This window comes from Chelonoidis abingdonii, chromosome 7 (assembly GCF_003597395.2).
Source record: "Chelonoidis abingdonii isolate Lonesome George chromosome 7, CheloAbing_2.0, whole genome shotgun sequence".
Taxonomy (NCBI): Eukaryota; Metazoa; Chordata; order Testudines; family Testudinidae; genus Chelonoidis; species Chelonoidis abingdonii.
This window is the reverse complement of record NC_133775.1, coordinates 20638870-20647223: the sequence shown is the minus strand read 5'-3', so window position 1 is coordinate 20647223 and position 8354 is coordinate 20638870.

Here is an 8354-nt window from a genome sequence, read left to right as displayed (position 1 = left end):
TATACAGGAACCCTGCTAAGAACTCAATATAAGGCGAAGCTAAATTTCCACACCTGCAGCCATATCAAAGGCAGGGCTAAATCAGAACACCTGGGTTTAAAAAGGAGCTCACTCCAGTCAGGAGGGGGAGCTGGAGGGAGGAAGTGTGTGTGAGGAGTCTGAGGCGCAAGAGGCGCAAGGAGCTGAGAGTGAGATGGGTGGCTCTGGAGGACTAGAGGGGATAGAAAGTGTATTCAGACACCAGAGAGAGTCCTGTGGTGAGGATATAGAAGGTGTTTGGGAGCCAATGGGAGTAGGTCCCAGGGGTGTGATATACTGTTATGCAGTGTGTTACCGGAGGTACCTGTAGTACAGCATGCAATATCCACAGGGCCCTGGCTGGAACGCGGAGTAAAGGGACAGGCCTGGGTTCCCCCTAAACCTCCCAACTCCTGATCAGACACAGGAGGAGTTGACCCAGACTGTGGGGAAGATCACTGAGGTGAGCAAATCTGCCAATAAGCGCAGGACCCACCGGTAGAGGAGGAACTTTGTCACAGTCACTTATGAGGAGATGAATTGAAACATACTAAGTATATTTTGAGAACTCTTTGGCATGTTACCTTTTATTTCAGACTTTGTTTGTGATTTAGTTTAATACAGGCTTATTCAAGATGTTAATAGAAATCTAGATGAAAGTGGGAAAGGACAGGTCACTCTTTAAGGATCTTGAATGTGTGGAGATATGAAGGCCTGGTCTCCACTACGAAGTTAGGTCAACATAAGGTGACTTGGTGGTGGTCTAGTTGTGCATGTGTCTAAGCTTACATTTGTGTCCCACCATGGGCTGTGGGTGGAGCACCCCTTTGGGGAGGCTCGCCCTCGGCTCCACCCCTTCTGCCCACAGCTGGAGCCATGAAACCCCCTGCACCACCCGCAGTCACAAGTCCCCTCCGCCCAGAACCCACCCCCGACTGCAGGCGCCATGGGCCAGCCACAGACTGGAAACCCTCCCATCCCTCCGGCTGCAGGAGCCCCGGGCTGGCCAAAGCCGTGCTGCACCTCCCCTCCCCTGACCCAGCCTGCCCAGGGGAAAAGTGTCTGTTAGAAGATGCTTTTGATATGCCCCATGGAGATTCGGGGCAGCTGAGGAGGCATATGTGCCTCCTCAGCCACCCCGGAACCTACATGGGACATAATAAAACAAAAACTTTGCCGCCAAACCCCGCAACCGGGGGTCCGGCGACCGCAGCAGGTCCAGTGGCTGTGGCAGCACTTGGGGCGGCAGAGCCTCCCTGGCAGGGGCGGCTCCAGGCACCAGTGCAGCAAGCACGTGCCTGGGGCAGCAAACTGCGGGGGGCTGAGTGCTGGTCGCTGTGAGGGCGGCAGCGAGGCAAGCTTCGGCGGCATGCCTGCGGGAGGGCCGCTGTCCCGCAGCTTCGGCGGCAATTGGGCGGTGGCTACGGTGAAGGCGCGGGACCGACAGATCACCCGCAGAAATGCTGCTGAATCCGTGTGACCAGCAGACCACCCACAGGCATGCTGCCGAAGGCTGCTTGATTGCCGTGCTTGGGGTAGCAAAAAACATAGACCCGCCCCTGCTCCCCGGCCTATTATACCTGCCATTCATGTGTCCCACCATGTAAGTGCGCCATTACAGTGAGGCAGTAAAACCACCTCCCTGAGCAGTGATGAGCCATGGGTCAATGTACTGAGGACAACACAGCATGAGTAGACTCTGCAGTACTTATGTCAATCCTAACAGTCCTCTAGCAGCTGTCCCAAAATGCCCAACACTGATCACTCTAGTCACAATTGTGAACTTCACTGCTCAGGGCTCACAGACACCAGGAGGTTTCCCATCCCTTTTAAAGCCCATTGAATTTTTGAAATGTCTTTTCTTGATTGTCCAGCTTGGTGAGCACATCTTTCAGCTCTCCGTTCTTGTGAGGATCTGACCCTGCCGGCGATACGCTCTGGCTTGGAGTAGATGAGAGATATTGGATCTCTGCAGCCTGTGGGCAGAAGAAGCTGTGCTTGCACAGCTACAGACCAGCCATAGAAATGTGGACATCTACCCAAGGCCTCCCAGAGGATTCAGGGGGCCTGGGGACTTTGGCAGCGGGACTCCTTCCACTCCGGGTCTTTGGGGCACTTCGGCGGCGGGTCCCGGAGTGAGTGAAGGACTTGCTGCCGAAGACCCGGAGCAGAAGAAGCCATCACCGCTGAATTGCTGCTGAAAACTCTCATGGGGGCCCCTGAAAATTCTCGTGGGGGCCCCTGTGGGGCACAGGGTCTGGGGCAAATTGCCTCACTTGCAGGGCCGCCCGGGGGCGGGGCATCTGCCAGCAGATTGCATGGGGGATGCAGAAGAGGTATGACAGGAACCAGCAGGAGTGATGCGTGAGTTGAAGGAACTGTGTCAGGCATATCAGAAGGCCAGGGAGGCCAACACTTAGGTGCTGAGCTACAGACTTCAAGCTTGTACAAAAGGCTGCATGCCATGTTTAGTGGAGACTCCACCCCCACCCTGCAGACCACAATGAATACCACAGCTCCCTGGCATGAACCATGAGGAGATGGAGGAAGAGGAGGAGGATGTGTAACAAACAATCAAGGGGTCCAGCTGTGCGATTAGTCAGAACCTGTTTGAGACTTTACCAATCCAAGCAGCAAAGCATGGTTAGCCCAAGGAAGCTCAGGTAAGTGTGTAATTGTATTTCCCATTGCAATGATGTACTGATGGTGCCCCCAACTTAACAGGATTCAGCTATCGACTTTTCATTAACTTACTCATACTGGAACAGGTAGCAGTACAACAAAAAGAGGAAGAGTTATCTCCTTTTCATTCCCCGGTAGAGTTGGGCAAGAAGGGTCATGCAGTTTGTTTGTTTATGTCGCTGGGATGTCCCTTGAATCCTCCTGAGAGATCTCAATGAAATTTATGCGGAGGTACTCTGCAGTCCTCTCCTGACGGTTTCTAGGGATGGCAGCCTTATTTCTTCCTCTGTGGTAGGATGCTTCCCAACACCAGTCAGCAATCACTTCAGCAGGCACCATTGCAGCACACAGCAGGCTAGCAGAATACGGGCTCCAAGAAGCCCGCAGCAGCTGTGCTCTCTGTGTCTTAGTTACCCTCAACTAAAATCACCAGTACCTGTGGAAAATGGTGCCAGTATTCAGTGACATTGTCCTATACTCATAGTTTCATGTAACCAAGCAATTCCCTTCTCATTTCCATCACCCCTGGCGAGCCATACTCACCATGGCTGATACTGTGTGTGGTGCCATACACAAGCACTCTGATGCAGATGTGTCAATAAGCACGTCTTGGTTAAAACTGTAAAGGGAGCAAGGAAAGGGGGAGTTCAGAATCTCAAGTTTCACTTTCCATTGTGACTATACTGATGATAGTATATCTGTGTGTTTTTTATCTGATGCTGCTACTGTTGCAGCCTTGGGGGGTTTCCCCTCTATATGAGTGCCAGAAGCTCCCTAGAAATAGGGGGGGCCTCGGCACCAGAACCGTGTCCCGCCCTCCATTCCTCTCTGCCTCATCCCCCATTGCTTGCCCATAAGGCAGGAAAAAGATGCCCTCTCACTTCTATAAGTGATGGGGCCATGGCCCCCCTGTTCAGATGCCCCTTAGCTGAGTTGCTCCAGCATCAGCACGTACAGCCTCTCACTGGTTGGCCCAGCTGTGGGACTCCTCCTGGTGTGTGGGCTGATCCCAGAACTACTCAGCTAAGGGGTGCCTGAGGTGGGGGGGGCGGGGTATAGAAAAGTAGACCTTTCTGGGGCAAGGTGATCTGGTGCCAAAATAGGGATATTAAAATTGTATATACTGGCACCAAAATCAGACCCTTTAGGGACTCCAAGTAATTCAGCCTCTATGTCTATTAATCCTAGGAACTTCTGTCAAATTTGTAAATCAGGGTACCAGTTGTAATGGGTGCTTTTTTATGATGATGTGAATATTCATCTACCAGGACCTAGAATGAGATCACCCAAACATTTTATAGAGGACCCACGCAGGTGAAAACTAATGTTGATCATGAAATCAAACTGGATTTGACTTGGTGACCTAGAGGTGAGTAACAGCTGTGAAATATGATGGACTAGGTAGTAGCACTGTTTTCATCTCAAATTTCTGATTCTCTGAAGGAGTAGGACTGCACATCTCAAGTACTAAGATATTCTCCCTGGCTCATAATACAAGAGTAGAAGGACATTTAATTATATAAAAAGGTGGTACATTCAAAACTAATAAAAGGACTTTTTTTCACAGCTGTGGTTTAAGTGTGAAACTTATTGCTTTAGGAAGTCACTGAGACCACAAATTTTAACCGGATTCAAAAAGGGATTGTACATTATTTATAGTAACTCTGGGTATTTTTAATAGCCGTATAAATCACTATGAGAAAATTGGAAGGGATATTAAACCTCATGCTTCAAGGTTTAAACCAGTCTCTCTTGGAGACCCAAATGAGACCTGTGTTAGGGGAAGATTATCCCACATCTTCCTACTGTAAGGTTCTTACACTTTCCTCTGAAGCATCTGGTATTGGCTGCTGTCAGACAGGATAGTGGACTAGGTGGATTTTGGATCTGATCCAGTCTGGCAATTCAAATGTTAATGCATCTTGCACATCCTGGGTACACATTTCTTTAGTGCCTTTGCTGGAACATGTTTACTCTTTAATTATGCAGGGGGTGATGAGGGTGGGGTTTCAAATGTTCACCCAGTATTTAACATGTGGGTGATCTTCATGTCTTATCTGCATTACTCTTAGGACTGTGATTTAACAGTATTCATCATCAGTATGTAAGAATCCTCTTAATCTCCAAATCAAATAGTAGATAACAGTAATGGACATCTTTCTGCCATTCAGTGCATAGCACACTAACATTGTTTCCTCCTCCTTAATATGTGAAAGTCCTGAAAGTGGCTATTAGATGCATCTGAACTCAGAAAACATACAACAGTAGAGGCTATGGGAGCAACAATGACATTTTGCCGCATAGTATGCAGGCAGAAGGTATCCTGTGTTTCAGAGGGTTTGTGCTAGGAACTTTAATTGCAACAAAACACCAATTACTGGGTACAGTAATTTCAATATTAAAATGGGAAGTAGGGGGAAACTAAATAATGTTTTCCACTGGTCAATAGAGCAATAAAAGTAAATGAAGTGATCTCCGATTTCATGGATGGATTGACACCTCTATTTTAGATTTTAAAATACCATGTAAAATGATCTGAACATATAAAAAAAATATGGTCAGTCACAGTTCTGTGATTCGTGCCTTCACTCTGGATTATGAACATACTCTTAAAATGTTTTTGTACACAGATAATTATATAAAAGTACCTGAAAATTGTAAATATACAGTGGCCAAATTGAGTAATCCCTTAAACAATCCCTATAAATGGCTTCTGTCTCATTTTTAAAAGTAGCATTAAATGTCCTTGGAAGGATAGCTGAAGAATATTTTATAAATGGTTCCATACCCACAATGGAATCCTGAAATAAAAGGTTTCTCTACTGACTCCTTATCTGTGGGTACATACTGGGCGTGTAATGAGGTGTTTTGAGTAGGTAGCTGACGTGGATATTTTTTTTTTTTAAATATCTCATTTAGGGCTGGTCTACTCTACGGGGAAAAATCGATCTTAGATACACAACTTCAGCTACGTGAATAACGTAGCTGAAGTCGAATATCTAAGATCGGATTACTCACCCGTCCTCACCGCGCGGGATCGATGTCCGCGGCTCCCCCTGTCGATTCCAGAACTCCGTTGGGGTTGGTGGAGTTCCAGAATCGATATAAGCGCGGTCGGGGACGATATATCGCGTCTAGATGAGACACGATATATTGATCCCCGAGCAATCGATTGTAACCCGCCGATATGGCGGGTAGTGTAGACATAGCCTCAGATATGAGTTGGATTTTGCTTATTGCTTGATATTTATATAACTGTAGCCCCTGTGATTATTGAGCCATGTTAATACTCAGTCATTTTTTCTTTTGGTTTAAAGTACTTGAGATGCTCAATAGCTTTCAGGCGTGTGTGCTTTTATACATTAAAATGTGGTGTAACTTGCAAAAATGTTTTAAAAAATAGGTTTAATTGTAGATTTACCAACCTTGGCAATATCTCTTTAAGGTAGTTTCTGTATTCATGAAGTTTTTCCATTTCAACAGTTAAATTTGATACATTTCTGATTATTGCTAGTGTAACCCACTGGTCAGTAAAAAGAATGAGGAATATTTGTGGCACCTTAGAGACTAATACATTTATTTGGGCATAAACTTTTGTGGGCTAAAACCCACTTCATCAGATGCATGCAGTGGAAAATATAGTAGGAAAATATATATACACACACACAGAAAGAGAACATGGAAAAATGGGTGTTGCCATACCAACTCTAACAAGACTAATAAATTAAGGTGGACTATTATCAGCAGGAGAAAAAAACTTTTGTAGTGATAATCAGGATGGCCCATTTCAAACAGTTGACAAGAAGGTGTGCATAACAATAGGGGAAAATTAGCATAGGGGAAATAGTTTTTACTTTGTGTAATAACCCGTCCACTCCCAGTCTTTTTCAAGCCTAATTTAATGGTGTCCAGTCCGCAAATTAATTCCAGTTCTGCAGTTTCTCATTGGAGTCTGTTTTTGAAGTTTTTTTGTTGAACAATTGTGACTTTTAGGTCTGTAATTGAGTGACCAGCGTGGCTGAAGTGTTCTCCGACTGGCTTTTGAATGTTATAATTCTTGACATCTGATTTGTGTCCATTTATTCTTTTGCGTAGAGACTGTCCGGTTTGGCCAATGTACATGGCAGAGGGGCATTGCTGGCACTAGTCAGTGTGTGTTATGAGCACAGATGGCATCTCGTGTAACAGAAGATGTTAACATGTTACAGCCCTCATCTACAGCACCTAGCTCAAGTTGCCAAGACTTTCAGCTCTGGAGATCCCTGGACCAATCTCTAGGTTGGTGAAGATGGCAGCCATCACACCAGCAGTATGGTAGGTAGAGTTAATGACATAGCTCAGATCATATTGTTAATGGATGTGTTACATATATATCAGCTGTGGAGCCCATTTCAGGCTTAGAGAGAGCCATATGAGCAAACGTCTGTTTGCACAGAGTTTCAGGAGGGGACAGTATGGTGCAGAGTTCATTGTCTAAGTGGAGCCTTAGTTATTAACACCTAAAAAATATTAAAATTGACTTTCATTGTCCATGCTGAGATGGCTGACAAGTTTATGCTTTAAAAAAATGGTACAAAGTAAAAGAGACTTAAAAATTGTCAATTTAAAAAACAATTAAAAATCTTGTCAGGCTTGAAAGAAGAAAAATCTGAACAGCATAGTTTCACTTAGGTTCAAAGCCGATTTATTTCTACTGTTGTAAACCATTAAATGTCTGGGTTACAAACAGACAAGATGAGTGAGGTAATACTGCAGCCAAAGTTTTGTTTTAAAGTAACTTTATACTGGCATTAAAACAAACCTATAAAACACTTCTTCTACCTTTTCTAAAAGCATGATTTTACCAATGCCAAACTTGAGTTGCCCCATAACTTGGATGGGTTTACAGTCAGATTTCCCTGTTTCAAAAAGTGTCTTTCACAACAGGTGAGGGAGAAACAAGTGCACAGTGAAACTGGCCCCAAGGTGCCCTCAGTTGCACATTGTTAAACACACTTGATTCCCCCTTTCACTCACTCATAGTAACCTTGTAACAATAGAAACCAAACATCACTTTTGCCTTTTTTTTTTTTTTTTTTTTTTAATGCTGTAGGTGTCCCTGTAGCAGGACCCATCTGTGTTCAAACACAATAGGGGCTAGGACAGTTTCAGCTCCAGTGTGGACAGGAGTTGGTTGTAACCAAGATCTGTGTGATGACATGTACCAGTCTTCAGTCCTATTTATGGTAATACACCGGGAAGTGGTGCAGGGGAGGGGGGCTGATCCGTGAACACCCTTTAAAATGAGGGGGAGCCAAGTATGAATAACGGTCCTGGCTGCAGGAGCAGGGAGGCTGTGCGGGGCCTTGTTGCCCTCGCAGCAGCAACTCGCTGCCCCGCCAGCATGCGCACAGTGCTAGGCGCTGGGGCAGGGGAGGCCTGGCCCACGTGGGTGGCCCTGTTGGGGAGCCGTTGCAGCGGGGGCGGGGGGAGGCTGGGTCTGGGCCTGCGCGACACAGGTGTCCGGCCGAGCCCCCACTCCAGCTCTGCGCAGGCCTCCTTTCGCCACACACCAGCGCGCGTTCATCACCCCTCACAACACCCGCACTTAGGCCCCCCAACGCACGCGGGGCCTGCGCTGCATACTGGGAATTGTAGTCCCGCCCCGCCACGCG